The sequence below is a fragment of the Sipha flava genome, unplaced genomic scaffold, assembly GCF_003268045.1.
Source record: "Sipha flava isolate LNK unplaced genomic scaffold, YSA_version1 307_pilon_pilon, whole genome shotgun sequence".
NCBI classification, from domain to species: Eukaryota; Metazoa; Arthropoda; class Insecta; order Hemiptera; family Aphididae; genus Sipha; species Sipha flava.
Genome location: NW_020272984.1, coordinates 469326 through 496336, shown reverse-complemented (window position 1 = coordinate 496336; position 27011 = coordinate 469326). Strand labels below are relative to the sequence as shown.

Here is a 27011-nt window from a genome sequence, read left to right as displayed (position 1 = left end):
AATGTAAAGAATAATTGTCTACATCTTGTATGGTTAATACCATCCGCATTCCACATACCAATACGAAGGTACATAATTGAGATGACTTCACCGCGAGCACGCATAATACGAGTACACGAACAAAATTACCTTAGATTGGCTTTCGTGAGAATTATTCCATATATTATTTCGCATTCCATTATTATTTGAAATATTGATGCATGCTATGATACGTTCCATGAATGTGGCTTGGTTGATGCGTCAAAGTTATTTATATATTTTTGTTTGTCAGATAATCCATTTAAAATGATGTAAATGAATTATGAAAAAAAATAATACATAACTTGTAAAACAGTAAATTATTATATTGATTTTCCATCATCTAGCTATTATATCAAATGTTATGATAACCATTTCTATTATAAATACGTGAAAGCACCATCGGATTCCGCGAAGTGCGCTCTATGCTCAGGACCGTATACAGCTTCCTACAAGAACTGTTCAGTGTACTCAAATATCATAAAAAATCACAAAAAACTTAAGGAAATCAAATTAAATAAACATTCTACAACCAATACCACTACACCGTCTTAGACGAGTTATGACTTTTAATGATAATAATAAACATAATATATCATACGCCAATATTATCGCCAACACATCAACTGTAACTACGCCTGAAAAACCTTAAAACGATAGTTAATACTTTTTCTAGTCCTTGTATTAAATTGCCTATTAACCTCTTCTTTATTTCCTAATTAATGCTTTAATTATATATTCTAATTATATCAAATTTATAAACACGATACGTTTAAAGCGCTAATTATAATATTGTTAAAGATATTCTTTTCTGTTTTCATTTCCTATATTATATAAAGCTTTTCCGTAAGAAATCTTCAAATTTTTTTTTTCTTACATATCCACCATAGATTATTCGTAGCAGTTAAAACTATATACCACAATATCAATTCAAAATTATTTTAACATTATAATAATATATATGAAAAGCGTATACAAATGAACGGTAGTCATAACATCGGAAAAGGGATGATTGAATCATATTATATTAAATATGCATGTTAATTTGGTACCGTGCTTCTAGGGTTAGTTACTCTAGGGTTGGTGATCAGTAAAACCACTTTAATGTGTACATTAGTCAATGCCTTCTGTTCGGGATTTCCATTTATATATTTCCATTAATACGAATCGTACCTTGCGTTACTGCATAATAAATATAAAAAAAAATATTATTACTATGCATATCGTATATGATATGAATTCAATTCGTGCATGTCATATTTTTAATGTGAAATTAATTTTAGCTCATGTTTAAAAAAATTTTAGTCAGATGTTTTGATTTATAATATTTACTACCTAATAATTAAATATAGCATGTTGATGAATTTTTTTTTAACATCTCAGATCATGGATGGATAGTATACTATCTTTTGTTTTGATCGCATAAGAATTTATAAGCTAATTTCAATTAAATTATCATAACCAACCACAATTAAAAAACGGTTCCAAATTTTTGATCATACTGAATGGCTATCGAGTATCAAAAGAGATTATATATTTTTAATAGATCAAGAAAGGATATAAAAATGTATAACGTCATTAGATTGTTACCTGAGTATTTTTGGAGTGGAATATATTTCTTATTTAAATTATATGAATAAATATTATTGTATATTTAAAATTATTCGAAAAATCGATGAAGATGAATTTATGTGTGAAGAAACCAAATGTATAGCTGCAAGGCTTAGATTAACATACATAATATTATTACGTCATATTTATATTTCATTATTAAAATATAATCAATATGATGTTTTATGCAAGCATGAATGAATGAAAATGTTTCCACAAGTGCGTCAAATTTATTGATGTATGTTTACTGAAAAATCAGTGACTACATAACGAATGTTTCAATAAACAATTCATAAAATAAATATTTTGTTATAAATGTTTAGCAAAATTCACTAAGGGAATAATGACTAATAACTAAGCCTGTTCCCAAGAACGAGTTCAGTTTATAAATAGTAATGATTTTTATTTTTCCAATATTTATATAATATTATGATTTAAATGTTGAAAATATTGATTTTTGTCGAATAAATTAAATACTTGACTTTAACGTCGATTGACATACTGAATTGTATATAGCATGTACAATGGTATACAGCTACGCAAGTACAATAATATGACAACAATAAAAAAGTAAACACAATACCGGAAAAGGGACGATTAAAGTGTAATTTGATATTGTGCTTATTCTCGAGATGGTGAAATCACTTAAATGTACAACACAGTAAATGCATTCAGTGTACGTGACTTCCATTATCCAGATCCGATTTATACACTGCACCGATACACACGTGTCGTACTAAAAACGGATAAATAGACGTTGAATTGTCGTAGTAAATCGAATGTGTCCATCATGTTTTATGATTACCTCTTTATAAGTTCTCACATTCCTGGATTTTCTAAAATGTGTCCTTCACTCTTCGCTCGTCTATTGTTCGCAAAAATTTATCAGAATTAAATACGAGTATAATAACGTTTGTCTGAATGATTATATAGTTGAAAAAATAAATTATATATATACAGGTAAATATTATATATATATATATATATATATATATATATATATATATATATATTTTTAAACTTCATGATGGGTGATTGATTTATGTAATCGTTTTAAAGTAATTTGAATTAAGTTCTTCCGTTTGATTTATTTCGCATAGGATCTGACGATTGATCCAACCGTTATTCAAAGGAATCATATTTTTTTTAAACAGAATTTAATATTTAAATTATATAAGCATTTTAACTTCTTCATGTAATTTAATTTAACATTATTTAGTCTATACTTCAATGACAACCGCACAATCATTGTAGTATAGTTTAGTATCATGAAAACTGAAAAATTTTAATAAGAAAAAAAAAATTATGACAACCAGTGTTGGGCATTATCTAGATAAATTTTTTTAGATAAAAAAATGAATTACCTTTTATCCCATCTATATAGTTAAAAATATAATTTTTTGTTGTATTTTTTTAGATAATATCTAAAGGATCCAAAGGAGTTTATCTAAATAAATTAATTTTTAGCGGTTTTTTTTACTGTAAATAATAAAATAATTAAGAACCATCGTAATCTGATCTGTAATAACTAATAAGTTATTATAAGACAAAAAAAAATTTAATTAAATACATCCTACAGCTATAAACCTTATTTTTATTCCCTAATTAGTTGTTGGCAGTAGGTTCTCAGGCACCACACATAAGAAATTGGCTTATCGCATTATGTTATTGTGCAGTGGTTCTCAAACTTTTTTGTCCGCGGAGCCCTTATGTTTTTAAAAAAAATTACGAAACCCCGAAAATTAGGAATTTTAGACAACAATAGTTATTAATATTTCATATTGAGAAAAATACATAGTTCAAAATTTCATTTTTTTAAAGATCGGATTTTTTCATTTGCTATGAAAACTGGTCATTTTAAGTTGTATTGATAAATTTACTTAATTTAATTTTGTGAAAATACCAGCCAAGTTATGAAGTCATAATAACCAAATTTTATCAGAAGTCTTAGTTGTAAATAAAATTGGTGTCACTAAAACGTATAACTCGTTGCGCAATTCAGGTTACCAGTGTTTTTCCTCGATAACTAAGAAATTTAATAGTATTTAAATTTAGATAATTAATATATGCCCACGGAGCCTCTAGACTTCTTCCGCGAAGCCCTAAAGTTCTGTATAACACAGTTTGAGAACCATTGTTATTGTGTATAGGTCTACATTTCTGTATAATATACATTATATAGTAGTCACATAAAGAAATTATTTACCTGGACCCCCGGTTCAATTAAATATAAGAATATATATTTAAGATACTGTTAATTTCAGAATTTTATTCGTTCATATTTACGACAATAAAAAATATTATTCACAGAAATATATCAGTATAAAATACTTAATGCTCGTCTTCTGTCAATTAACCACCCTTACCCGACTATAGTCGTCATTCCTCTCCCTTTATCTATTGTCAATTTTTAGTGGTCGTTCATTAATCATTAAATAAAGTTATAACTTATCGGTCAATTTTAGTTTACTATTAAAATATGGGCAAATTCACAATACAATTAAATCATAAAAAATAAAAATTATGCTAATACGGTGAACAAAATCGTACTGAATTACTAGAACAGATAAATGTAACGATGTGTTGCCTATTTGGCAAAAAAGTTTTTCAAAATCGTGAAAAACGATGGTAAACATATGACAGCCCAATTTTTTAAGTCACGTTAGACTTACATTACATAATTATTTAATTCATTAAAAGCTATAATTTATTTATTACAATACTTATCTATAATTTACTTTAGTGCGAGTAGTTGCATTTAAATACACTTATTCTTAATGTACCTATATGCCTATATTATATATATAGTTAATAAAAATGAAACGGTTTTCATCTTTTTTTATCTAAATAAATTTTTAATTATCTATGCCCAATACAGTTGACAACTAATCGAATTCATCAAACTTTTAGTCGAGAGTAATATTTCGAATTTACATATATTATGTTAATGTTAGTCTGCGTTAAAAAAGTCAATAATTTTACATTCAAACATTAAATATAATAATAAAAACTCAATCATCAGCACAATTTAAACTTTTATTGATCGTATTTAATTAATTAAATTTACTGTCGATTCAAGTTGACGTATTTGAATTGTTATACCAAACATAATCCACCAAATAAGACAAAATAATTTATCTCAAAGAAAAAAAACCTTTTATTATTCTTCAATATATAAATATAACACTTTTTTACACGTGATTTATTTCTTTATAATAACTTAGTTTCTATTTAATACATTTATTCATTTATACATTACATTCTATTTAATATATGTTGGTTCAAATTGATTGCACATCGAATCCCGTAATATATCACTATTTCAGATTATGGTCAATTGGATTTCAAATTCTCAAAAAAAAAAAAAAAAAAAAAAACCCTCGAACGTAAATTGTACTTTGGTACCGTAACCTGCTTATAAATATTCTCATACTAAACGAGGAAAATCCGTGAACATTGTTCGTTTCAGCATTAGGTACACCATGTACTTTTTTTTTTTTGTTTTTGATCGATCACATCGCACTATATAGAATGCACCTATGGTTTAACAGTTAGGATTTTATGCAAGAATAAATAAATACAAATTTATATTTAATGTAAAATAAGTTATAACCTTAAACAGTAAGGCACGAAAATTAACTATTTTACAGAATAATAAAAGAAAAATTACAAGCAAGCAAAACTGAAGACGTCCGAGAACTTTATTTCTTGAGCAAATTACCTTCAGCACTGGACTGTCAATCTATACGAAATTAATGAGGTTAGTTGGAAGCAGAGAAGAGTATAGAGCACGTGTTCGACTGCGAAACCAACTACAGGGTTGCATACAAAAAGAGAGAGAGAAAGAATTCGTAACTGATAGCGATTGTAATATTCACTAAACATCAATTATTGACATTATGTGCAATTATTGATCAATGTAATAAAAGATAAAATTCATCCTAATATAATAAAACAATAGGCACACTTTGAGTTCAATTTAAAAACTTAAAAAAAAAATTAGAATTCCAATAAAACTACTCAGTTATGTGAACGAGAGAAGAAAAGGTTAAGTTAAATATCGATAATTTACTCTAAAAATAAAACACATAAATTATATTAGCAAAACGAATTCATCGAACAAATATCTACACTGGAAAATCCAAAAATGATCTCTTTAAATTATAATACGTTTGCTATATTATGAGATGTTGTACATTTGTAGGCTAAAATGCACGTCCTGGATTATTCTTTCAGTTTAATTAAATGTTTATTTGTAATCTGTAATATTTAGGAAATTTTGACTTTACCGAGATAGCAACAACATGAAATAAAATGCAGAGAGAGTGCACTAACCAATGCAAAAACACTCTGACTTTGGTAGGAGGAGGAAGTTTTTAGTTAAATAATAGAGGTTGGGGTTCATGAGATCTAACATAACTATACCAGTGTCTTTTTATACGATGAGGAAGGTTATCTGGGACGAATTCACTGGATCGTCCCAGAAGTTAAGAAAAAATAAAATCGACAAGCCATTCACGCATCTCGAAATATAGAATTCGGTTTGCAATTAGCACGTACAAGTTTTGTTACATTTTAATTATGATGTTCGAGTTTAAGCGGATAAAATAATGACGACAAAAGTGTTTGGTGAAACCGTCGGGCAATGAGTTAAATGTATTATAAATAAATAAACATTGCGCTATGCTGTCAGATAAAAATTTATGAATCCGGCACGTGGTATATCGTTTCCGAGCCTTGCGTTGACCATTCAAACCATGCGTAGGGAAAAATATTTTTGCCGTTCAGATATGCACATAAAAACGTATATCGAAAACAGAAATTAGCCGGTTTAGTTATGACGTTGGCACGTTTTCATTGTGACGTAATTAAATTACTCGTAAAAAATAAGTAACGAAAAGGAATCGAGAAGAAAAAATGAAAAAAAAAAAGAAAACACGCGTGTAAGTGCGTGTTCGAAAAAACGAAAAATAACGCATTAATAACTCACCATCACGGGTATACGCGTTCATAATAATAATACCGGATAGAAGAGTTCAAAATTGCAGGAAAAAAAAAATGAAATAAAAATACCGTAAACATTGCAGATAACGGCATGTTTCAATGATGCCACATTTACCCGTCTCGCGGTGGTCCATCTGTCAAACAATAGCGAACGATAATTGGTAAGAATTGTATTCATCGTGTATAACACACGTGCGCGCGTGCGCGAGTGCCTCCGACACCGTCGTCTGAAAGAAAAATATCACGTTCCGGGTCGGTTGACTTTGTGGAATCATTGTAGTATTTTCACTAACACGCGTCGAGTGTAAACGTCGTAATCGCGCAGAACTCGTATAGTTTTTATTTAATTGAGAAAAAACATCGTGTTTACTTTGAACATAATATTACATTAAAACACCCAAAGCGCGAGAGAGAATATACACGGACCGCGTGTATAATATAATAATTGGTTGGATATTTTTTTGATAATGTACAAAAAACCAACTTATACCTCCTTGAAAATGTTGAAAACAATAATAACACAAAAGACGAAGAATATCACGTCGAAAAGAAAATATTCTTTCGTTTTTCATTTAAAGGGTACGGTGGAAGTACAAGTAGTACTTTTTTTCATATTTATATAGGTAGGTACAAAAAAAATAACGCTTAAACGAAACAACAAACGGGTATAATGTTTGCTGCTCTGTAAGTGTTTAACTCCTTACGATTTTAAAAACCACTAAAACGTTACGACAATTCAGTATAGCAACACTATATGGTATTAATAAAAACATGAATATTAATTTCATATAAACGAACCGAGAATTAAGTATGTATTACACATTGGGGAGCCTACACAAATATTACGTTTCTCCTCAACTTTCGTTTGAATTTATCATACACTGATTCTTCAATTCAATTATAACATTACATATTTCTCAATCGAAATAATAATAATAATAAAAACTAGTTATTTGTTATTAAAATTCATCAGACCAGAAGGCAGTATAGTTATGCTTTGGTAAACATGAACTCGTCATTGTAAAAACGAAAACAATAGGAAAATATGTTTTATATATATATAGATAATATTGATAAGATCAATTAAACGCGGTGTCTAGATTTGGTTTAAGCCGTATAAAATGTACATAATATTATAAATTCAGACCTCGTGGTGTTGCGGCGAGTGGTCTTGGTATTTAATATTTTAATATTACACGCAGCGGTGTACATATTGACTACACATATTCTTGAACTTTATAGATTCGTTAAGAGAAAGGAAATCGAAGTATTTATCAGATTGAAAACATGTACCTCTGCGTCTCTTCGTGACTTCGTGAAAATTATTCTAATTTCAATACTGCATAATAAGCTAGATTTGGATTGTTCGTGGAATCAATTTATTATTATAGTATTACTTTACTTCACATAATAACATTCGTGTTCGTTGTTTATTTTCCATTGCGCTCAAAAGTGAAACCATTCTATTAAGGTAAACTATTTATGAACGTTTTGTTAAAACATCTACGCTTAAAATATATTCGTCGTTTAATCAAATTTTTAAAACTCAAACAATTGTAATATTACTTTTTTTAACAATTGGAAGAAAAAAATAGTATTAAATCATCAAAGACTAATGAATACGTGCGTATATTATGCAATCGGTAAAACGAGTGGGGAGGAAATATTATGAAATTGAACACGTTGGTTCTATATCATATATTGTGTTTCATTTCGATAAAGATTGATAATCGTCTGAAAATAATATGGCTTGTGTTATGCAAATTATCTGTGGGTGGGCATAAACGTGACTGAATATGGATCACGTCGATTGACGTGTAAGTGGCACACAATGATGCTTGATTATTATTTTATTTGAATATTTAACGGTTATAGTTAAACACATGTGTGTATAGTAAACGCCAAATAGTCCACGAAGGCTAGTTTTTACCGGTTATTATTTATTTATTTGTTCTAGTTGAACGCTGCGTATTTATTTTAGGAACGAGATATTTTAACGTTTTGATAATAACTGTTTGACTAATTATTTGGTTCTCTAAAATAAATGGTCATTTAACGCTGCAAATTTTAAATGAAATTAATTTTTTAAAGACCCAATAATATTTATAGAGTATATTACGGATAAGAAACATTCACCAAAACGCAAAATCAATAATTGCTGAAGTTTTGAAAAATAATGGTAGAAAGAATTATAGAAATATTATCAATGTTATAGGCTGATGGTGTTATATTTACTATTATTATTATTTCGCCATTTACAGAAATTAGTAATCTCACTATAAGGCATTAATGTGTGTTTGATCCTACTTTTTTTTTTCGTTCGGATCAAGTGCGTGAAAGTTCAAGACAGATTTCAATTACTCGGTGTCTGCAAATTACACATACACGTATCGCTATATCTACTGGACTTCTCAATAGGATGTATGACGTATTCCACGATGGTATAGCGATTGTAATTATTCTACTATATCTTATGTAAATAAATAGAATGTGTGATATTTTTTTTCTACAACATGTCGGAGCGTGTGAAAAAAAAACGACCGGAGTAAAAACACGATCCTTATGTGTCATCGGCGACGGCACGATCGTTAAACCCTTGCGGATCATCCTGCGCGTAGACGGACGCCATCATAACACTGACGTGCGGACTGATCACAAACTAAAGATCGATAATGACGTACAGTCTTTATCGTTCGATCGATGGCCAGGCGGTGATCGATGGACTCGCAAACGTAGGTATAAAAAAATAAAAATGAAAATAAAAAGAGTTGGAACATCGGAACTCCGACGGAACATCAACCGGACTCGTGAGTAACGTATCTTCGGGTACAACATAATGTGTACAGTTGCGCAACGACAGCCGAAGAGTTATGTCGCGGATATAAAATGTTATAAAAAAAATAAAAATATCGGGGAAAGTTGTTACTACCCGTGAGCATATCGTTCGCTATTGTGGAAATACCATGCAGGTAACATCGTCGACCTTCACCTTTACGACAACATATCATGCACAGCCGCAACCGAACATCAAGAGGTTCCGCGGTCCACGTGACCGTGAGCGGGGACACCTGCGGATGTAACACTGTTGTACCGTTATCGTAAGGCGTATTGTTACGCATGTGCGCGCGTCTGCCGGAGTTATGTTTTCGAGTTACGTCACTTTTCACGTTTCCGATGTTGTTCCCCAAAAATTATTTCGCGCGCGGTGAAAAAGTCGTCGACGGGGTGTTGGTGGTACTTACCACGTGTACACGGTGGTCACACAAAACGCGTTATTCAACCGTCGTGTTCTACCGTCGAAAAGTTGATCCTCCGAACGCGGAAATGAATCGTTACGAAACTTCCATAGGACGACGAACGTCGTCGTCATCGACGGAACGGATCCAAAACTTACGCTCTGATCTACTGGAAAACGATCTGTCCACTGAAAACTGATGCCGTGGTATGTGCACACCGAACGTCATGCACTCGTTCTACATCCAAACAGGGACGGTATATCTTTTTTTCATACGTTTTGGATTTCGTTTGAAATTTCATTTGGTTTCTTCGAAACAATAATATCAATTGAAAACATTTCAAATTGTTCAAGAAATCAAGTTCCAGAAAACGTTATGACGATACCAATATAAATGACAATCCAATCGATTTCAACTAGAATTACGAACCGATCAAATTTTATAGGAATTATTAGAAGAAAATATACGCATAGTGTAAGGATCAAGGATCAAGGATCATTTAGAAAATGGTTAAAAACATTTAAAAGTTTTTATAATATTTACAGTTCTAAAATTACAAAAATAAAAAAATCGAAGTAAATAGTCTTTAATCATACACATAATCATCAGTTGTATATATAGTTGTAAGCAATTTGCATTTTTTTAATTTGATCGGCGGTTATTTGTAAGCAAGATGTTTGCAAAATTAAAATTAATCTCAGCATATAATTTTGTATTAAACGTATTAAAATGTTAAATTAAACGAACATTAATATACGCTGATTATCGTTTAGCGTATATTTTTTGACGCGCAACTAAAGTGTAATGATTTCGAAGGTCCTCTATTACATTTCAGAAGATCGTCGGATACGTAAATTACTTTCAAAAATGTTAATGCATACTATATTAACGTGGTATTTTTAATTTTTTTTAATATTGATAAAAATATTGCTTACGTGTTTTCGATGTTTTTACGAAATGTTTAATTTACATACGTTTTTTTATAAGCACTCGTCAACTTTACCGAAAAAAAATTAATCACGAATTCACACGTGCACATAATAATAAGCTAGTCATGTTAGGCATTATAACCGTGTTGTTCATTACGATGACATAAGTGTTGTTCATGTGCGCGAGCGGGGCCAAATTTGATTTTTACCCGTTTCGGACATTACGCACTCGCGCACACACACACACCCGAACGGTGTTGCACTGAGTGAAAGCTGAGTGTAACGTTATTTGCACGTTTCAGATCTATTATCAGCAGATGACGACGACGAAGATGATTCACGAAACGGCTGCGTATGAAATATTAATACGTTATTACGATGACGAAACGACCGATGAGCTTCGATTAGATCCGAGCAACTGCAACAACCGTCCGTAGGAAGCGCGCGCGATGGATACACGCGGATTCGTGGGAAGGACATTCTCGTGGGAGAGAAGACGTTCCGCGGCACGGACAACATCCGACTGCATAATAATTACAGTAATGCGATTGCGGTTTGTATGGTAATTTTCGGCCATAAACGTAGACCGTTTACGCGTTGTCAAAACCACGCAATAATAATAATAATAAAAACGTAAAACACGATGATCTTTCGATAGAATCTCGGTACGATTACGAACGGGACACGTAACATTAGTGGATGCGGTCTGTACACGTGCTCGTAAATGTACGAAGGACGTGGTGTATTTGACAAATTTTGCACCGGTACGATGTTATAGCCATCGACCGGATGAGAGATTTAAATTAAGTTTAATAGTTTCTAATGAGGTGAGTTTTTTAAAAAAAAAATCCAATAAATAACTTCCGAATACTGACGAATCGAAGTGTTTTCCATAATGTGCAAATACTAAAACTTAATTTTAACGGGTTTCGATATACTATAAGCTCAATTGATAATTTTTTCAATCTTACTGAAAAATGTTACGAAGCTATATTCACAACGGTTTTTTTAAAATAAATTGAGTTGTAATATAAAAAACCGTTTGTATTTTTTTCAACCAAATCTCAACACCAATTTTGTAATTAGTTAATGTCCACCTTTGAATAGTATTATACTATTAGCTGAACGACTATGATCTATAGTATTCGCACTGTTATAATGAAACGTGTGTCATGTGTATAATCACCGAAATTTATACCTTATTGTATGTTAAAATAAATAATAAGAAACGTGATGGACGAGAAACAATATGATATTTTACATTATACAATACTTGGTACAGACATACGTTTTATATTTATTGTATTATTATTACCAACCTGTATTCAAAACAATATACGATATATGGGCGTTCAGTTTTGATGCTTGTCGATTTATAGAAGAATTATTCATAAAAAATCTCTCTCGGAATTTAAAGGATCTCATACAATTTATCTCATCTCATCTACATCTGTATAGATAATAAATATAGACATTAAATAAAAGTAATGAAAATATGTTTATCACGAGAGGTTAACTTTACTGTTCATCTTTATTTGACGAACGTCACGTTAATACAAAAAATAATAATTGAGTTGCGTTTTATACGATATACCAGCTACAGAAATTCAATTTAAAGCTATTATTTTGCTTCAAAAGTGCTAAAGGTATAACAAAATAATATAACATAAAAACAATAACGTTCTATTCCTGTTTAAATTCGAAACTTCATATATTTTTCTTTGATTTATCTTCCTTGTAAATCATTTGAACACCATAAGATTCATGTATATAAGCTATCAACAAATAGATATTGCAATTAATATTCAAAAAATAATCAATTTATAGTTAATTTTTAAATATTTTGCTGAATCTCTATAACAAATATTCTCTTCGAATATAATTAGTGCAACACAGCCAAAATTATTTGTAACAAGTGCAATATCTTAGACCCATAAATCTTCGAGAAAATTTTGAACATCAAACTAAGAATTGTTTGATAAATTTAAACGTCAATATGCTCTTTTATATGCAAATAAACACTAACATTATTCTAAATGATTATTTTTTTTTGTCGTTTTTAAATATTTATATATAAAACGCATAATAGCCTATATATATATATATATATTTACTTCACTATTCATTATGATATTTTCATTTATTATTTATGCAAAAAATGTTTACAGTGTAATAAACTTGACTTCATTGTGAATGATCCTCAAGGATTTTCAAAACATAAAACTGTTATAGGAAAAACATAATGTTTTTAAAAAATATATCATTATGAATAACACTATAAATAAAATATTACTATTTTTAAGATCAAAAATCCTTGGTTATAAAGAAATTTAATTGAATATATTTTACAATATCCTGTGCACTTAATAAAAATATATTTTATCATATATATCGAACGTTATATTCTAGTGATCCTGATTCTTGAAATTATCATAAAAATTAGAATTTCCATGAAGCAATAAATATGTTTTTAATTAAACAAGTAAAACTTTTTATTTAATATTGCATTTTATAGAAACTCGTTTAGAACCTTTTTCTACAGAACAATAAACTTGATTTTTTGAAAATTATTTTCAAGGATTTTCATTGTATAAAATTTTTTACGTTTATAAATGATAAATGTAATGTATACACATAACTTAATGTAGATGATAGATTAGAAACTTAGGATTTCTAGTAATAACTGATGGACGAACGTAACAATGCTGTTAAGATAATCTCGCGTTCATAATGACAAGCGTATACGTCGATTTGAACTGTCTTTACTAAAGCTCATATTACACGAGTTACGTGAAATACATGTTTATCTAAAATTTATATCCGTTTTTTTAAAGATAAAATTATTAACGTCGTATTTACGTACTTAAAGTTTTATTAAAATAATATTTAAACAGAGTTAAGATTAGGTAATACGCTCTTATTTTGGGTAAACACGTATTCCACGTGCCGCGTGTAATAAGACTTCTAGTCTGTACACGTCTTTTTTACCTACAATGCAATATAAATCATTTCGAGATTATAATAAAAATCGATATTACATTGACGCAAAAAGTTTGCGGATCTGAAAAACGTGCATTGGATATTCATCGAGATATATTTTTTCTTTTTCTTCCGTTATTTAATCAACAAACGAAACAGTGGTCAATATAAAACACGAACAAATTGCGCGGCGCGTTGTGTTTACTTGGCATAGGACAATATTGACAGAGTAGGAATGGCGTACGATTGAATTGCGTTTACGCGATATTTCAATCTATGCTTGAAAAATATAAATCTTACGGAACACGATGGTTCATCAAAACCATTCAGAACGCGGTTACACACGTGCACTGCGGTATTAGGTATAACGATTAGTTTAATGAAGAATATAATGAGTTTGCGTGGTGTAATCAAAAACAGATATACCGCGCGGTTATGACAGGTGGTGTTCGTTTACACTAATCGTTCGCAACATAATAATTATACTCAAATAAGGGGCGTACACAGTGCATTATTAATATAACGTCTTATGTGCTTTACGTGTGTTAGCGTGTTAGCCGCACGAATTATTGAGTTTAAAATCGGCGAACGTCGTCGGATAATCAACGAAAACAGAAGTATAGAGAAGCAAAGCGCGCACATCTTACAACACGACTACCCCGGAATATTAGCGTGCAGAAGACGTTTTCTGACAAACAGGTATTTCGCAATCGAGTAGGTTTTGATGCTTGTTATTAAATCCTTCCGATCTGGTCCTGGTGCCTTGTCGGTTGCGGCAATAATCGACTCGCTTCAACGCTCTAAGTAGTACACAGTACCGGTGCTAAGATTTTAACCATCCTGTACCAGTTTATAAAAATGCCGCCCAAATACAAAAAAAAAAAAAAAAATAGGGACCACATAAATCAGATAAATAAATATTCAGGGCTCGTGAAACTCGTAATTATTTTAATCTTGGTGAGATGACTTCGATAGGGAAATAATTCAAGTAATAACATTACATAAGTTTATGAGTATGACGGACGACTAACATGGCCATACATCAAATAATGTTGCCCTGGGCCAGAGATCAGAAACCTGCGGTACCTAACGAGCAATCTGTGGCTCTTTGGAAAATGCATTAATATCAGACCCATAAAGTATAAATTAAAATTTGATTATATTTTTTTAAGATTTCGGTATAATTTATTATATATACTTATTAAATTTGTTTATATAATAATAGTACAATGAGTTTAACGATGTTTATTTCCGGTAAAATAGTTTTGAAAATTTATGTTAAAAATCTGGAAAGGGAAAAGGGAGTTTTAGTTGAGAACCATAAATGGATAGAACTCACTAAATGTCAATGAAAAAACGTTTTTCTTATTATTTTCTTAATTTTAGACGTATTATTATGTTTTTAGTGCTTACCCATTACCGATAAAATATATTTGTCGACTTTTGTACTATGATAATTTTTTCTCATATGGTCTTCATAAAATAGTAATAGTGTTATTAGTTTTTATACCATAGTAATAATACTACAACTACGACTAAAAAAAAAGAAAAAAAAACTTTACAAACCTGTGCGGCTCTAGACATCCTTGTAATTTTTGAAATAAATGGCTTCAACACTTAATAATACAGAAACAAATGTTATACACTGATAAAACAATAGTGTTTTAGAGAATTGATATTTTAAGAAATTATTTTTCGAACTATTTGGATTATTCGATATTTTCAATATTTGGCTATTTATTAATGCGGTGAAAAATTTAAAATTTAAAGTTTTTACAACTTTAGGTCTTGATAGTCTTCAACAGATTCCCCATCCAATTGGCATTATTTTCACTCCTACAATATTTTTGCTCCTAAATATTGCCACCCTGTGCGATTGCATTGCCTTCCGCAGGCCCTGCTAGTATATATCCTACGATGTACAATCTTCAATGTCCACACGCTAACCCTCCTCAATCAGTACGACGCGTTTCTGTTTTTGCGTATTTTGGAGTTTCTGGTTTTGCAATGCTGTAAAATAACCGTACTGTAATAATACGACGCTTCCTTAATAATTTCGTTATCGTCGTGTTTTTTTCTTGATCCGTAAACAATTAATGATAGGTCATCGATTGAATTAATTTGATAGAAACAATCACATCCGGATTACAGAAATGTACTCGTAATAACTGGTCAAAAATACATTTTACAAGTTTAAACTTATAAGTTGTAATAATATTTCTTTCAAACTTATTATTATGCATTGATGTTATAGTGAAACCTGTTTTTTTTTTTAGTATAAATATATTGAAAAATATGAGACTAGTATTGGCAACATCTGGCAACATCTGTCTTGTCCTTCGTCGTATTGATGGAAAATAATCTCTGAAGGATTTTTGATATAATCAAATGAATCACGTTTGGTTTTACTACCCGAAAAAAATATTTTGTATCGTGTATAGTGATTACTTAACTTAAAATCGGAAATAACATAAGATAATAGTTGACTGGATTGTTTACAAAAAGAGGAGTTCATCTTCGAGTAAAATTGAAAACTAGTTGCTTTTTAAACATGAGATTCGCTTAAGTCACTTTCTCGAAATATGAAACAACCAAAATAATGTACACGTAATATTAATAAATACGTATAATTTATTGTTTATCATCACATGCATAAATATCAAACTAGTAGATTTTTCGTGTTTTTTATACGATTTATATAACATTGTGGTATATTAAAATCGTACGAATACTAATACAAAACTACACCTAAATACATATGTTTTGTTTGTAAAATTTTATTCTAATAAATTAATATTTTATATTATACTTGTTCTCTTAAGTGTCGAGTTGCGATGCCAAACAACAAAAGTCTATGAATAAAAAAAAAAATTATTATTATTATGCGTAACTCCATTAAATCGAAGATATTACTTTTGCAAATATCTGTTTACCATTATTTATAAATAATTGCTCGATCAATCAGTCTCCGAATGGGTGATTCTATTTTTCAAATGAATGTATGGTAAAAAAAAACACGTAATATTTTATTCTTCACTGTAATAGCTAACATTATGTCTAAAGCAATGTATACAACATTTTTTTTCTGTTACTTTTTACATTGTTATATATTATTATTTAAACGCATTTGGAGGAACTTTGTGAATAACTATATTCATATTTACATTTCAACTCGGTACATCCGTTCGCACAGCTCTAATTAAAATACGAAACGTAATCGAATGTGCTACGCACATCCTTTATTATAACTTGGATCAGAAACACCTTCTAGTTTGGTTTCATAATCAAAATACCAAAAACCGTACGAATCACGTAAAAATTTTACCAATACTTCCAATTTAACACATCAAAGGATATTGGAGTTTGATTATTATTGCAATAACAATCTGCGAGAGTTCCGACATACACAAAAATATCTTCAAAAATCTGTAAATCTATTTTTTACGAAACTTTTTACGTAGTATTACAAAATCCAAACATATATTTGCAAAATACTGCGTCAAAATAATAAAAATTGTATTATATTGTCTGTACGAATGTATATATTATATCCTACAATATTTAAAACTATAAGAATTGTAAGTTATAGTTTTTACATGAAATTTCCCAAAATGTTTCTATTCTTTAATAATTATTTTTATTTTTATGTGTATTTCAAGGACGTAGGTAAAGATTATTTATAGGGAGAGTTGATATTGTTAAATAATAATTATTTTTATTGCTAATTGAGATTTTTGCAATAAGAAGGGGATTTGAATCTCACCCCTCTCTTACTTACGCCACTGTTAATTGAATTAATAATTTTAATGATAACAATATTTTTATTCGACACGATATTATAAGATAATCAACATTTTTTATTTGTTTGCTGTCCAAAAATCCCTAGTTCTAAATATTCACGTGGAAATGTAACTATGTCTAAATATCTATGTTCGAGATACGATTATTAGTCTGTACATACAGAGTTTATGGTCTTCTATACTCCATATATACCCGTGTATATATGTTTATTATTATTATATATATTTATTGATATATGTGGTTCGATGGTATATGAAAACGATGGAAAACTATGTGTTTCTAATCTTTCGCGACACACACAATACGTGCAATGTTCTTTTTGTTAGCACACTTGGGCAACTTGAATGTTTTTTTTTATTATTTAATGGATCATATGGGTCATGAACGACGAATTTTAATCACGATTGGCACGTACGTTACTTAATCCATCATACGCATTATTATTATTATTATTATTATAATGCAAAGTAATAATATTCAATTTATAGAGAGACGCGGTGACCTAAACGCGTGGTTTGTAGAAGTGGCATAGAGTAGCGGCGTTGTTCAGGGCGCCGTCGTTTTAACGATTTGAAAAATTACGATGAAGCGTGACCTGACGGTCTTGGCGGCCGCGTGCGAGTGTGTGTTATTATAAAATATTATACGATTACGGTTTTATTGAAATTTAAATTAAAATAGGCTGTTATAGTTATGATTGTGTCCGGAGTACATAATAAAATATGTATACGCGTTTATAATTTGCCAAATCCATTATGTTGTCAAATAAGTAAATAATCCGGATTCGGATCAACTCATTTACTCCAATCGTATAATTACTTATTGCGCAAAGTAATTTTATTTAATTAGTAAAAAAGAAAAAATTAAAACTATGTACGAGAAAAAAACTAAAAATTAATTATATCAAACATATAATTACTACACGGTTTTTAATTATTACAAAACAGAAAACCTAATGTTATACGTGTTTATTCGTTTTAAAAGTACACCTACGGTCATAGAATGTGTATATATATATATATATATATAACTAATATTTAGAAGGACTTATAGATTTGATACAATATATGCAGCGTACGTTAAAATGACATTATGGTGTATGATTTACAATAGTTGTTAAGTTCATACGTAATAGTATCGCGTTTTGTTGGATTGAAAATTTGAAGAAAAAAAATTATGAACTTCAACTATGTTTACATATTATATTAGCCCCAAAATGACCTTTATACGCATTTGATTACGAAAAAAGAAAAAAACACGTCAGTAATTTCCTTTTTATTATTAAAAATGAAGGTTACTCCATTAATTGTATTGCGGCGGGTCACTTTTTTTTTTCTTCTAATGTTTACAGAATAAAAAACTAATTAAACTAATAACCAAGGATAAAAAACGTCTTATGCATATTATTCGATTGACGTTGCAGAGCAAAAAATTGATCATCTGTGTATAAAAAAAATGCATGTTTTTTTAAGTTAAAAATGTTGCAATGCGAAATCATCCAAATACCATATCACCAAGTCCGACCGAGAAAAAATGTTAATCCGAACTAGTACGACGGTCCACACAGGAAATTACAAGGACGCTAAGCCGTTTAATCTTCTTATTTGTAAGTATTATTTTGTAAGTCATTTTTGCAGACCACACTGTATTTGAACGCGAAGAAGAACATTTAATAACTTCTCGGTGTCAAACTGCGGCAATCCACATAAATAATACCGAATTTATCGTAACTGATTAAATAGGTACGTCAATCACACAATCCGGTTCTTCTTCAGTAATATAATACGTATATATACATTGTAATAATGTAAAGTTTTTATATAGGTGAGAAAAAAACAACGTGAGAAACTTTTATCAAACAATTTTACTTTGTTTCTTGCCAACTGTATAACATTAGTCATGTAATAATCTTGTTTTTTTTTTCTTATAATTTAAATATCAAAATGTAAGCCGTAGATTTCGCCGTGTTATGAAATACATAGGCGCAGTTCTCGGGGATTCGGTGTCACAGTTTTTCTTCTCCTAAACAAAAGCAAACATACCATCGCGATAAAAAAGACGTTGTGAAACGTCATTAGAGCGGAGTGAGAGAATCTTCAGCATTCCATCCGTGACAGTTGGAGGCCGCGATCATTCGACCCCACAAATTAAATTAAATAAAACAACAAACAATATGTTTGAATAATGATAAAAATAAAAGAAAAAAGAGTAAATTTTAACGCGAAACCTTGCATTAATTATAGGTTAGAAGTGTTAGGCTAAAAATCGAAATCCTTCTGAGATGGATAAGTCGAACGAGCATGGTTTTTTTATAATATATTGTCACGACCACGTTACATAGTCTGGTATCAAATTTAAAAACTTTTATCTTTTACACAATAATTATTATAAAAGACCATGGACCTAGAGTGTAGTCTATACAGAAAAAAAAATACATTAGTATTTATTCTTGTTTTTTTTTTTTTTTTTAAGGCCATATCTAATTTTGTACTACCCGCATTATAAGATCTACAAACATTATATTGATGTCGCGATGAGAACGAATTTAGTTTAAAATAAATCTATTATAATTGATGTTATAATTATGTATCTAAGAGAAAACGAGTAAAATAAATCACACACATTTTTTGTATAGGTAATAATTATTATTTATATAATACTGTGATTTAATTATAGTATTATGTTTATGTTTTAAGTGAACAAAATGAAACAAAAATAATAGAACAAGAAAAAAATATTGAAATATTGTACAGTTCGTAGGTCTGTGTAGTTACTTTCGTGTGAATAATACATTTAAGTATAAATTTTTACACTTTAAAGAGCGTATTTGCCTCTTAAAAAGAATTACCTACCATACTGTTTATAATAATGACAAAATAATTGAACATAACATGAACAATTTAAATGTCTTGAATGCTTAAAATATTTTAATGATTGGTTTACGGCCACATCAGATTTAAAATTAAAAGTCAATTGAAAATCACGAGACGAAATAAACTATTTTCTATGAACTTTGATAAGCTATGTTAATAAATATAACATCTACGGATTTTAAAATGTATATGTGTATAGTATATTTGAACATGATAAAATCTTAAAATCCAATATCAACTGTATTATAATAACTTGTCTAATTAATTTCATGTAGATATTATTTAAAAGTAATATGCACGCATAATATAATATAATTACCAACTATATATCTAGTCTTTTTTATTACAAACTATTATAATAATATGCATCCTAAAATTATGTAACTGATCATGATTTCATATATTTTTTCACATCAAGATCAACTTGGGTAAATACAATATTTTTTGTTACAAATAACTTGCTACGGTCAACTTCCTTTGATTCTCAAATCATGACACAACTGTCTTTACTTTCCTTTCAATCAAAACAGTATTCAACAATCACGCAGTGACTCACTAGGCTTAGCCAATTTTCTCGTCTCAATAAATTCCTATTTTTCAACGTTCACGAAAGAAAAATAATTATTTTATGAATCCAAATGTCGTTCTTTTAATCAAAAGCAAAACAAAGTTTAATAATAAAAATAATATTCTAACGAACAAAAATTAATATTTATTATAAAACGTATCGTTCATAATTATCAGGAGAAAAACAAAATTTAAAGTTTTTATAGAGTTTTATAAAACTTAAATGAAAACGATGAATAAATTAATCAAACAGGTTCGTTACCGTGATCAGAATACTGTTCGATATTTTTATAAACGTACATTATATCGTTAGTCAATTAAACTCCAGCACAGGTCACCATAGCAGCCAGTGGCTAAATTAATGGTTTTTATCAGCACGTATTAGTACGTCACGGAGAATTCGTACTACCTCAGGAAACCGAAAATATGCGTAAAATAATGATAAATGTAATGCCCATTAGGTCTTTTCGTATACGCCTCCTAGAAACGCTTAAAGCCATTTTACTAGTGTCGAACAATTACAACCGGTTCCCTTGTAATATAATTTAGGACCACGTGCCGATGGTACTCTTAGACTAACCTAACCATATAAAAAAATAAAAAATAGACAACTGTTACTCCCTCCCCCTCCAAATAAAAAACCTCATCCATATACATTCACATATGCACACAAATCTCGAGAGTTAAAGTCCAAATCTCTGTCATATCATAAACAATTATTTTCTTTTTACTTTACCCTTTTTTAGTAAAATAACCTAAATAATAAAATATTTTCTTTTAATTATTATTAAATTATTAAATCGATAATTTTATAGTTCGTTGGCATCGGGACTTGACGCTCGTTCCACGAAAACTTTTATCTATTATTTTTAACTTTGGTTTCACATTTTAAATATACGAGTAAAACTATTTTATATTTTTTCATATATAGATATTTTATTTACAAGCATTGATAACTTATATAATAAATAATATGACAATAACGGGATTAAAACGGGACAATCTTCTAAAAACGAGATAAAAAGCATCCCATTCGAAGTTTGTCGAAACAACGGGACGTGATGATCAAAAAAGGGACAATCCTGTTTTAAATGGAACGTCTGGTCACCCTATCTTAGGCTTTAAACGATCGTAAGAACCAAAATAATAGATTCTATTTTTTGAAAAACAAAGTGTGTTACTATTATTGAGTTTTCCTATTTAACTTGAGACTTACACAATTTGTTAATTTGTGAACTATAGCTAACGTGTACAGTTTGGTCACTAGTGAAATCCTAAACAGTATTTTGAAATTTATCATTTTCTATTATTAATGTATGCGTTGTCATTATAAATTGTAGTCTGAACGACACGCATCAATAATATCGATTAATAGTCATATAAGATACTTATATACTTAGGTATTTTAAAATGAACTTATGACAATGCTTTCATGCTATTCTATGTACGATAAAAATCAAATATATTATTCTAAAACTAACTTAAAATAAAAAATGTATAAGAATTTTTAATTTGCTTATTTCTAAATACGTTAATTCTTTTATAATCTATATAACTAATTTTTTAAATCTTTTCTTAATAATTTTTAGACCGATGCTGCTTAAAAATAATTTATTTTACTAAAAAAAGGTAGAAATGGACCTAATATGAACTATTCTTGAACGTACCAACCCAGTTGAAATAAAAATAAAATAATCAAAATAAAATAAATAATTATTGGTACACACTTAGTATTATGAATGAAAACGTGATCGTCTTAATATGAAACATATAATCCTAAACAGTTTTGGATTAAGTAATATTTTAATGCTCCAATTAACAACTCAACATCCCGTATTATTAAACTATAATTTTCATAATTCTATTGTATTATCGTTCCGATAAAACACCAGATTATATTAATTTGGCTTATTTATTTGAATACATATTACACATTGATGCAATATTCTTAAATAAGGCGATCAAACAATCGAGTTATAAAAATATGTAAACGAGTACTCGATTCCGGTTAAAGTAATTAGTACCTTTATCTATTACGGAAATACAAAGATGTCCGTGTAAACCAAGAAATAAAACGAAGTTTTAAAATATTTGAAACAGTAATAAACGATTATAAAAAATAAATAAGTATAAATTAATATTACATTATTTTATACGATCAATATTGTTATGAGTGTTTCTTTTGAAATCGATAATAACAAAACCACTATTTTGAATACTTTTGTCATTGTTGTAGCGATAGGATCAAAGAAGAAGTATAATAATATGTACACATGTGAAATTATATAAATTTTGTAAGCAATTATTATTTCGACGAGACGATTATACGCCTCCGGATCAAGACGAAATAAATTGTTATACATATTTCATTAGGGTGAGCGTGAAAAAAGTATAGTCACATGTTTTCAATGGACTACCGTTAATATAGCATTGTGTTAACATTGAGTACTTAAGGAACGCAACTATGCCAACACTTAAAACGGTTTTTACTATGTATTATTATGCTCCGTCGTTGTTATTTATCAATACTGTTTCGGACACTTAATGTGTTTGGAAAATATCCAAGTAGAGCGAAATATATAACTGATATTTATTATTATTCAACGTCCAGGGTACCTACTGTTAAAACGTGAAACTCAATTATTGTTACAACACGTTTAAATTTTCATTATTATCACTTCAAACAAGATTTTATGATTTTACATTTTACAAATTCACATACATGTGTAGAATTATTGTTCGGTTTAATGGTCAGAATGTAGATAATTTTATTATTTTTTATTTCGTACGATGGATTATTCAAAATAAGTTTACCGATAATGCAGTCTTAATTAAATATAATAGGTAGAACCTTAGATTTTTTTTCGTACTATAACTGTTCACAGAGTGCATTTTAATTATTCACTTTTTAAGAGAACATTACAGCTTTAATCCGTCTTGTGTGTTTATCTTTATCGTAATTAAAAGATATTCTCTTTGGAAAACCAACATGGTTTAATGAAAAGTAAATGAAATTATGATTTAGGAACACCGGTAGCAATACTAAAAGATTACGAAATTATAATGGACTAGAACACAACGTGAAGTTGAAAGCGACTGCAGTCGTATAAAAGCAGTGAGGCCTCCAGTGATTTTCGAACAACGCACTACGCACAATCTATATGTTATCTGTACGATATTTAATAGATTTTGTTTTATCGTATACGGATTGGAACGATAAAAAAAAAATTGAAAGTACGTTTATCGTGAATCACTTCAGTCATGATGTGCATCTAAACTATAGGGTTCTACGCGATGTCCTTATTGCGTAGTCATAATCGTGCAGTGATTCACTGTATAGTTCGTGGCCAAATGCAATAATAATTAGTTCATCGTAATTCCGAGTGTTCGTTTCAAAACGAAATCGAAGAAGTGATTTATTTATATCATCAAATCATCTGGGGCATATTATTTGTTTTATTTAAACCTCGTAAAATACGACTTGCAGAGTTTTACCACAACGTGTTATAACCATAATCCAAGCGATTCTAAAATTATAGCCAAAAAATTGTTCGTGCGTATGAACAGATTGCCTATCTATGATAATACATCTATGATATGTATCTATGATATTTCGAATCGAAATGTTTCTATCGATGCGCGTAATAATTTATTTGAATACGATTCGTCACTATCCTAATTAGATTATTTAATTGCAACGTTTGCGTGTTCACGATCAACATTACGTTTTTATTAACTATAAACCTGAACCGGATGGCGTTCGTGTTGAGCATTTTACATAGGTTTTACTAATGAAAATCCTTGCTAGACCCTGCGCCGTTGATTCTCCGCACAAACACTGCTCCTTAATCGTCGGTATCGCATATAATAGAGATGTCGTACAAGAATTGACTAATTGCAATGTTTCTTCCGAGATGAAAAAATAAAAAAATTACGCTCCGGCTTTTTTTAATTTTTCTTTTATAAATCCTAAAACTTTAGATCCGTCGTGCGCTGACGTTCAGTCGCGAACACCGATCGTACAAAACGGCGGCCGCAGTGTCGTTTCGATGCGCAGCGATGACGAGGGAAGCGATTAAACTTAAAAAAAAAGTACGTTCGGTACACATGGAAACGCGCGTTTGTCCTACGTTCGACCGCGACTGGTGCGACTTACCGGTTCGTTAAATCAGATGCGGCGGAAAGCTCTTTGTGTCCGTTGGACCTGGTGCGCGCGCGGGCGGGGAGGACGCCGATCGGTTGATGCACAGAACGCGGCTCGAATATGTCGACGACGGCGATGGGCTGCGAACGTTCGAGCACACCCGGTGTTAGTAAATCGCGATCGCGGACGTGAATGGACTGCGGCACAACGTTCGTCTTCTGGTGCTGTCGTCGGACGACTATCGCGGCGGCGATGATGTTACCCGGCCGCGCACGCTTGTCGGTCCCCGGTGTCGTCTTCCTTTCTCCCGGGCGCCCACCCACCGACCTCCCCCGCCGCCCACCGCCCACCGCCGCGCGCCTCCGGGGGAAGAAAACCAAACGACGGTAAGACGTCGACGGCGCACGGGAAACCGGGTCAAGGCGGTCGTGGCGAGGTGGTCCGCGGAAAAAAAACAGAAAGAAACGGAGAATACGCGCGTAAAAACGTAAATATCACCGCGCGGCGTTCGATTAGGGCAATATCGTGTCGCTGCCGCGCGTACGTTGCGCGAATCCGCCACCCCGCGCTTTCTCTCCCAAGCAATGTGTGCGTGCTCTACCCGTCCGTCGGCCGACACGAACCGTTTCGCGACCAGAAGTGCGTTACGGTGACCGGTCTTCGTTTTTTAATTCTTTTTTTTTCCCCCGGACCGTCCTCGGAACTCGACGAGAGACTCGACCAAATTGATCGGGCGAAAATCCATTGTACGGTTTCGACACTTGACTGCCGGAATGAACTCCGATGACGATCACAGAATCACACACACGCACGAAAACGATTATTTTTAGACAACCAAGTTCTCCGAACAGTTTTCGGTGCATTTCGTATATGCCAATAAGTTTTTGCGTACCGTAACTGCATAGGCGCAACTAGGAGGGCGCAATAGAGTTTTTAGCATCCCTGAATTCAAATGTAGCACTCCTGTTTTTTTCCAGGTCTATATAATCTATAATAATTACAGTTACAATTACAGATTAATTTTATTTTCAGCAATTTCAACACCCGCAATATTTGGACTCTAGTTGCGCCCATGCGTAACTGCTACACTGGAGTCTGCCAAAAAGTGTCATGTGTAACCAAATAGTATAGATACAATTTAAACACAGAAAAATATTTCGTAGCCCAACAGGCGTAATTTTTCAATCAGGCAAATCAGTCATATTCGCTATTTCTCCACATTTGCTCGTACGGCAATTGAACCATGTACCGAAATTGGTATACAAAGTGATAAAATTTGATAAAATCCCTTAAACAAAAAAATACTGTTCAAGTATTTTACTGAACGTCGCTCAAAGTAGCATGGTGGACTTCTCCACAAATCAAAAATAAACTTTCCAACCCCTACTATTCCATACTATTTAATACTCAAATCTTATCTCAATAATCGGTCTTTCCAAGTAAATATAAATAACTCTCTTTCCAACTAATTTATGATAAACGCCGGTGTGCCCCAAATGCCGGTATACTTACATCTTCCTTCACTATTCTCAATACTTTCGCCGACGACAATAGTATCGTAGCTTCAGATACTAATCTCATAGTTACAACTTTCAAATAACGACATCACCTCAACTTACTAGAAAACTGAATCACATTATGGAAAATTAAAATTGATATAAACAAATCGAGCTACATTACTTCTCTCTTCATTCTAAAAATAGTCCACTAATCAAACTTTACAACCAATTATTACCTCAAACCAACCAAGTCAAATACTTAGGTCATGTTTTTGATAAACGACTAACTTGGAAAGACCAAGTATCCGACAAAAGGAAAGAATTGAACACCAGATTACATTAACTTCGAC

At 30.7% G+C, this 27011-nt stretch overlaps 1 protein-coding gene across 3 annotated transcripts in view; it reads right to left on the bottom strand.

Moving 5' to 3' along the window:
- The window catches only part of LOC112686428 (cell wall protein DAN4), a 63520-nt gene extending 38110 nt beyond the window's left edge, over positions 1–25410 (bottom strand). Inside the window, exon 1 of one of the 3 annotated variants that reach the window (XM_025558688.1) lies at positions 25175–25410. The gene's annotated coding sequence lies outside the window, so the exon portion shown is untranslated. Of the gene's footprint in view, positions 1–9875; positions 9981–10804; positions 11203–25174 lie in introns of those variants that run through there. The other 2 variants (XM_025558689.1, XM_025558690.1) reach the window with 2 other exon arrangements.
- Positions 25411–27011: the final 1601 nt, after the last annotated feature.